The sequence below is a fragment of the Patiria miniata genome, unplaced genomic scaffold, assembly GCF_015706575.1.
Source record: "Patiria miniata isolate m_02_andy unplaced genomic scaffold, ASM1570657v1 HiC_scaffold_6, whole genome shotgun sequence".
Taxonomy (NCBI): Eukaryota; Metazoa; Echinodermata; class Asteroidea; order Valvatida; family Asterinidae; genus Patiria; species Patiria miniata.
The window spans coordinates 18,344,273-18,352,345 of record NW_024037073.1 but is presented as its reverse complement, the minus strand read 5'-3'; positions in this window follow the sequence as shown (position 1 = coordinate 18,352,345).

Below are 8,073 nucleotides of genomic sequence, written 5' to 3'. Positions count from 1 at the left end.
CTAACAATAAAAACGCTTCCCCATAACGCGGTGACGGCCCGCCCACTCCCTGGTGTACATTACCTACCTCATGCACAGGGTTTATTGTAGCTGTGATGGTTCAAGCTGTTGGGCTGAAAATCGGCCAAAAGTCTTTCAGAACCTAACCACCCCAACCCTTCAAAATCCAACTGCATGTTTTTGTTGGAATCTGTTGGAGTGAGTACTGCACTAGTAAACTGATCATGCTTTGAATGGGGTAAGGCACACCACCAATAATCAGAGTCCAACAGTTTAGGTGTTGAGTTTAACATATGGTGTTGGATTTTGCAAGAGTGAGGAAGGTTCCTGGTAAATCACTCATGGGGTTTAGTGATGTACCTCACAGAGGCCAATATTGTTTTAAGTGTTTCCTTATTGTTTTGCCTCCTTGAATGGAATGCCAAAATGCCACACCGTAATCTGTAGTGATTATTAGAGAGCCAAAACAAAAGACAAGAGTTCAATAGGAAATATCTAAAAGATTGCGTCCCATTCTTAGGACATGTGGGCCCAATACAATGTTGTTGGATAGTGTGCTTTTTAATTGTGTACCTGGGATTGTTAAAATCATATCTTCAAAATAAGTAGAAAAACAAATGACAAAGTTGAAATTCCTCACGTAATAAAAAAGTTTTAAAGGCAAAAAAAAAATCACAATTAAACTTACGCACATACATGTATTTCCAAAAAAGAACTTACTGCATTCAGTTATATTTTAAACAAGAAAATTCCCAGATGAAGTGTCTTTTTATCAACTTTATTCAGTAAATTGGCGTGACATTAGCTCTGGTATTTTTGGAATTTTCAAAGTAATTCATTTTCAAAGTAATTCATTTTGGAGCCAAGGGCTATATAGCTGCTATCATCAAGCAAGTCTGTGTGTATTGTAATTTGCTGTGTACATGTACATACTTGCCATGGTTCAGCTCCTTGAACAAAATGTCCTGGTGCTAAAGTCAAAAAAAATTCTTAAGAAAGTTTAGAAAGTACAAGAAGTCAATCAGTCTCAAGCAGACATCTTACTAAAAGAATCAAAAATTGTGTTCAACTGCAAAATTTGGTATACGTGATGTAATTTCTTTAAAATGGTGAAGCAGAATTGCTCTGCACAGTTTTGAGGTTAATTTGAGCAAATCAAACTTCAATCCATTGTTGAATCATAAACAGCCAACTTGTATTTTACATACCACTGTTTTGGCAGTGGGTTTTTTGTTAAAGTTTTATTCATGGGCCTACATATACAAAATTATTTTCATATATTACTAGGCCTTCGAGAACTAGGCCTTCAAGAACTGGGGTTTAATTGTTGTGTATGCAACAGCTTAGGAAATTATTCCCATTCGAAAAGGGAACCCCCATTGTAATTCCAATAGGTTCTACGCTTGGTTGGCAAACTGCATTTTTGCCAACCACGGGTTGCAAAATTATGGAAGGTCCAACACTGCAAAGATGAAGAAGAGTTATTAAAGATAACCAAAATATTATTAGATTGATGGAAATACAACATTGTCAACAAAGCCACAACATAATTCCTAAACATGCCTTTTTACTTTGTATTGAGGGCGTTATGGGGACTTTTTTTGGAATTTTTTGGAAAAATATGTTGCCAACCACGGTTTCAATTTATGCGCTTGCGGCAGCCCATATAAAATGGTGCCAATGTTTACAAACAAAAGAAAGGTCTATTGAACTTCCATATGCCATCCTCGTGTAAATCATGTGTATATGAATGTTGTGGTCGATTGCATGCCCATTGATCTTCATCAGTAATCTCCATTACTTACTTATGGAGATCAATGGGTGTGCCAGTGTCTACCACTGAAGTTCTAAACACCGCCCTCTGCTGGTCGTTTTCTGTGAAAACTGAATCCGTGTTTTTCAATATACCGTTAGGTTGCTGCGGTTACTGCGGTATATTTATATTTAGATAAATGAAGACATAAATTTATCAAATCGTTAACAGATTAATCTACAAAAACGATGTAAATTATTTGTTTCATCATTATACCATTCATCGCATTGAAAATCTGTTTCGTATACAGATGTGATTTTGCCGTAATATTTATTTTGGGAAACAAACAATAACACCCGTGGTGCTGCGTTTGTCTCGATATTGGCAATGTACAAGTATTACTTTGATTGAAATGTAACTAATGTCAAATTACATGTAGCATGATTTTTGTACATAATGTGAAATACCTACATGTACAAGAAGGCCGCTTCCAGTGCTCTGTGATGCTGGGGTCTTGTTTGCTATAAAAAGAAGTAACTTATTACTTGATGTTCACAATTAGAATCGAGATCAATTCTTCTCTGCTGTAAATTGCTCGACACACTTGTGGCTGGATTCTTTATCAGATTTTAGCCCTAATTTTCCAATTTTGTCCACACCCGACTTTTATGTTCTGTACATTATTGTTGACTTGTGTACAGTGTTGTATTAATAACTGCCGTCGAAATAAACTTGAAATTGCTTGAAACCCTGTAGCTTTTTTACACAAAGATGTCACTTGTGTGTCAAAATGTGAAAAAAAAATGTGCATGTGTCCAATCTTTTAAACGTCTGAATCGGTTTCTTCTGGAGAAAGCTGTGTGAATTCTGAAGGAACGAATAATGAATATATAATATTGAAGTTGTGTATTTAAAATCGGCCACTGCCTTTCCATTGGACTAATGTTCAGCAAACACAGCCGTGGCAGAGGGTTTAGGCCATCAGCCTCGGTCCAAAATGTTGGCAACCGGTATCAAATTAGGGGAATAATCGTCATAGCGATTTTTGGCAAGGTATACACCTCCGGAGTTGGAAAATATGTGATAGCATTGCAGCGGTGGCAGGAGTTTTTGTGTTATCACCGTGTTGTTTTTTTCAAAATGTCCATCAAAATGCTTGTTACCACTCTAGGGGCGGTATACCTTGCGCATGCTCACTATAATCATTTGTGCCCTGATTTGATACCGACCAAACCCTCAGGCTGATGCCTAGTTTTTAATAGAGTATTTTTAGTTGCGGTACGTGCAGTGATTTCACAGATCTTGCTTTAAAATAAAAAAACTTTTCTTGCAATTATGTGTGTCCTGTCTTCCAATTTAATTTTCCTGTGTACATGTACGTTCATATGGACCTATCCCCTCAACGGCAAAAAAAAAGAAGTCGTCGGGAGAGACCATTGGCAGGATCGGGAACTTCGCTCGTCCCCCCCCCCCCCCCCCGCCCTGTTTGCAGGGCGGGGGGTACGAGCGAAAGATCAGAAACGTGTTGTGTCCCTCACGCTGGAGGGCACAACCCAGTAACAGAGTGACCGTTTTAGCCGATTCAAGTTTGGCTAACTTTGACAGATTTTTTTTTAAAAAAACGAGTTTAAGGCCAAAAAAAAAAAAATATTCGGTCTCTGGTCAGACAAAAGTTCCGGAATTGACGCGGCCACGTGGCTTTTTTTTTTTTTTTTTTTTTTTTTTTTTTTTCTTCAAGCTTGGATGGTACAGACAAGGTAGGTACTATTTTGCTTTTTTGGTGTCCTCATGTACATTGGTGTCCTCCATAATTTGCCTTGGTGCTTTCGATCATTTGCCTTGGTGCAATTTCCTATTCCTTGGTGCTCTTTGGTAAAAAAAATTGAGGAGGTGTGGAAATAGAGGGCGCTGTTGGAGCTGCCGCGGAACATTTTTGGAATAAGGGTCATTCCATGTCAGACCAACGCACTTTTTTACCTCATGTCTTCCGATTTTAATAAAAATTGCTGTGCTTGTAGGTCCTAATGAGCAATGAATACATACCAATTTTTAGCCCGATCCGACCTACCATGTGGTCAGGGCAGAAGCCACAAAAAATGGCATTTTTAGAGTAAAATACCACCCTTTTGGTAAAAATATGTCAAAACTATGGCAATTTTCATCAAACATATGTGAATTTGGTATTAAAATAATGAGGATTGCATGCTCAAATCACTTCTTTTGTCAAAATTAAATTTTGTGAAAAGTAGGTCACGTGACTTTTAATATGCTATCGTGACCTTTGACCCATTTTTTGTAATAATGTATCATTCCGAAAATCAACGAAATAAAAATAACTTGCTAGAGCATGTCTTCCTCTATCAGAATCTACTAAAAATCAGTTGGGGTCTTCAAAATTTACAACTTTATGACTACTTTTGTACAGTTGGTAGGTTACAAATGAGTCAATTTATAGACTTTACATAAGAAATACACCAACACAACTTACTATTCTGTTTCTTAAGTTACTAAAATTAATCTAGATTTTTATGTATAACGTACAAAGCCAGGAAAAACAAAATTCTACCTTCTGATTCCAAAGAAACTGTCTAATCAGAATATCTGGACTCGGAAGTGTGCTAACCACTAACAGTAACCAGGCCTTCACCCAGTACAGCGGACTCACGTCCATGTGAAATTCATCTCAAAGGAACAAAATGCCAAGTCTGTGAGAGTCATTAAAGTTCAAGAAGCACAGTGATGAATGAGTAAAGGTAACTTTGAGTGTAGTATTAAGTATTATCTTCAAGCAAACTTGAATCCTAGACCCTGATTAGTCCATCTATAGCAACAACTGTGTGATTTTATATATTGCACAGCTATATTGCACCCCAGATATTAAAAATGTACGTGTACATATGTTGTGTTATTTCCTGCAGAACTGACCAATACACTACATGTATGCACGTACATCCTCACCGCGTGTACGCATTTGATATCAAGTTTGCTTGAAGATAAATTGGTTATAAATCCCACTTGCGCTCGTGGAACACGGAATTATGTAGTGCATCGAGTGGCATATGGGTCACAGCAGCATTGCATTATTTCATATTCCAACTGCGCTCGTGGGATAACTAATTATCAGTGGCACCCAGGAGGGGGGGGGCTTGAACCCACCCCCAACATTGTCAATTTGTTTGTTTGATTTTAGGCTAGTTTTTGTTGGTCCAATCTTTTACAGAAATTTGAACAAAAAACGATTTATGACCCCCCCCCCCCCCACCACCAAAAGCCAAATCCTGGGTGCGCCACTACTGATAATTTACACTATGAGTCTGGTTAGACCTCATCAGCCCTCAGAATGAGAATTTCACAACCAAGATATATTTTAGTAACTTTAGAAACAGAATAGTAAGTTGTGTTGGTGTATTTCTTATGTAAAGTCTATAAATTGACTCATTTGTAACCTACCAACTGTACAAAAACAGTCATAAAGTTGTAAATTTTGAAGACCCCAACTGATTTTTAGTAGATTCTGATAGAGGAAGACATGCTCTAGCAAGTTATTTTTATTTCGTTGATTTTCGGAATGATACATTATTACAAAAAATGGGTCAAAGGTCACGATAGCATATTAAAGGTCATGTGACCTACTTTTCACAAAATTTAATTTTGACAAAAGAAGTGCTTTGAGCATGCAATCGTCATTATTTTAATAACAAATTCACATATATTCGATGAAAATTGCCATAGTTTTGACATATTTTTACCAAAAGGGTGGTATTTTACTCTAAAAATGCCATTTTTTTGTGGCTTCTGCCCTGACCACATGGTAGGTCGGATCGGGCTAAAAATTGGTATGTATTCATTGCTCATTAGGACCTACAAGCACAGCAATTTTTATTAAAATCGGAAGACATGAGGTAAAAAAGTGCGTTGGTCTGACATGGAATGACCCATAAAAAAAGATCAACGCGCATGATTAAAATCGACGCGCGCGCTGACCAGAGACCGACTTATTTTTTTTTTGGCCTTAAAAGACAAAATTATAGCTGCGGCTGTTTAAAGGGTTGAGGCAGTAAAATGGGTCCGAAGTAGCATACTCCGGCCAAATCACGATTTGCATGCCCTCAAATTCTTCAGTACTTGAGCATATTGTGGGCCATGCACTTGAGGCTTCAGTGCATGGATGGAACAGTGAGGATGGAAGCCGTGCACAGGAACGTGAGCTTGTATTTCTGTGCAATTCGCATGAAATTGGGGCTCTAAAAGCGCTCTATTTTGCATTGGAGTGTAGGCGCCGTTTTTCAAAATGGCGATGGGTGATCATATTCGGATGGAAATTTCTCCCAACTTACAATCAGATTATTACCAAGAAAAATGAGGGAAAATAGAAAGACGATCAAACTAAGCTTTAATTTTAATGCATGTCTCGAACACCTTATAGAGAGCAAATTGTGATTATTTTCTTGAATTTCTAAAGTGGGGAAATTTATCATTGGAGTCTATGGCAATTCATTGCACCTATATGGGCAGTGTTGAAAGTGGACACTCACAGACACTCTTTGGCAGTAGGTGGCGCTCTTCATCATCCCTGCCGACTGACGAGACAAGCTTTTTACGACCGGCCAATGTCTCCGGCCCGATTTTTCTTCGCACGTCCCCGCCTGGCTCGCTCTTAAAATCTGTAGGTAGCAGTTTGCAATTTGCCACTCTGCAAACACCCCTCTACCGCTGTGCCACTGGCCAGAGGTGGATGAAATTAGTGGCGCACTCAAGGGGGGGGGGGGGTTGACCCCTCCCACTCGTAGAGGTTGTTAATTTTTAGTGGTTTTTTGGTCCACGAATTGACCGATATGTATGTGGCATATTTCCGGGTATTATAATAGGGGTGTAAGTGGCGCCACCAACTTCACAAATATTCCCCCCTCCCACAAAAAGAACACCCAATTTGTTTGGAAAAAAACCCCAAACTTGTGAGCACCCCCCCCCCCCCCCAAGCTAAATCCGGGGTGCGCTACTGGGTAAAATAGGCGCCAAAGATATCGGGAAAGTAGGAACAAAAATATCCAGCTAGTTTGCAGGCCTTTACACAGTTTGAAAAGTTGGTTTTAAAATGCGCGCTCTAGTTCTGAAATTGCGCACACTATTCAAAACGAATAAGGATCCGAGCATCCCGCTCTTAATTCGAAAATCCAAATTAATTAATCGAACCAAAAAAATCAGCTCATGTCGATGTCAAGCATTAAAAAAAAACTTTTTTTTTTCTGAGGTCAAAATTTTGGGCGATTTTTTTTGGATTCTTTTTAACTTCTACAAAATTTACCAATTGACGTAAAATGAACGGTAACCGTAGTCATATTGATCGAACGAAACTTAATTTTGATAATAATCAATTATTTAATATTCATAGATTCACGACGTTCACCTTTGATTCCTTTTTAAATACTACCGGAGACCTGCCGGGCAGATGTAAATGTCCAACTAAAGCAAAGTAAAAAACAAAAATAGAGGATTAAAAAAAAATCAAAAAGTTATGTGCTAGCCAAGCTTTCAGGGATCGGTCTGAGCCATAACAATGCCCCAGCCAACCCCTTAGTTCTCTTCTGGGATCTCGGTGTTCCCGGCCAATACACACTTCCTTCCCTGTCCATCCATGTAACCCCGGAGGGCCAGGCGCCATGTAAAAGCAAAGAGCTAAGGGAGGAACAGGGCGGCACCCTAAGCCCTGATCCTCCGAGTGGACCACATGCCCTGAACCTGTACGAAGACGCCAACCTGGAACTCACGGACAGTACCAGCCGCAGAGCTTACCGATTAAGCTAAGGTACCGTTGGTATTTGACGACGGGAAATTAAACATCTTGTGCTAAATGTACTTAGCGTTGCGCAACAGTGAACACTATTATTATGCAGGCTTTTTTGAGCTATCGGGTGCGTTCAGGGGCGGATCCAGGATTTTTTTGCGGGGGGGTCCGGGCACCTTAGATATTTATGTTAATGTATTCACAAGTTTGCATTTGTGTAAAGCGCCCTCTGTCAGATGACTTTGGAGAACACAACTGAGCCACGAACAAACACACATTAGCACATGTAAAATCCCTTCATGTCAGACATCTTTGGACGATATTTTCTGAGAATTGCTTGAGGTTTTGTCTCTTTTGAGACCCAACAAACTCAATTAAGAGGGAAAGGATGCAAGGAGGTAATTTAGAGACTCTTATAATTCTCGAGAAAGAAGTGTAAACCATACATTTGATTCATTTTATAGATAATTCTGCGATTAGATTTGACATTCTGTAGCTCAAAATTGAGTATGATTTTCGTATATGTTTAACCATT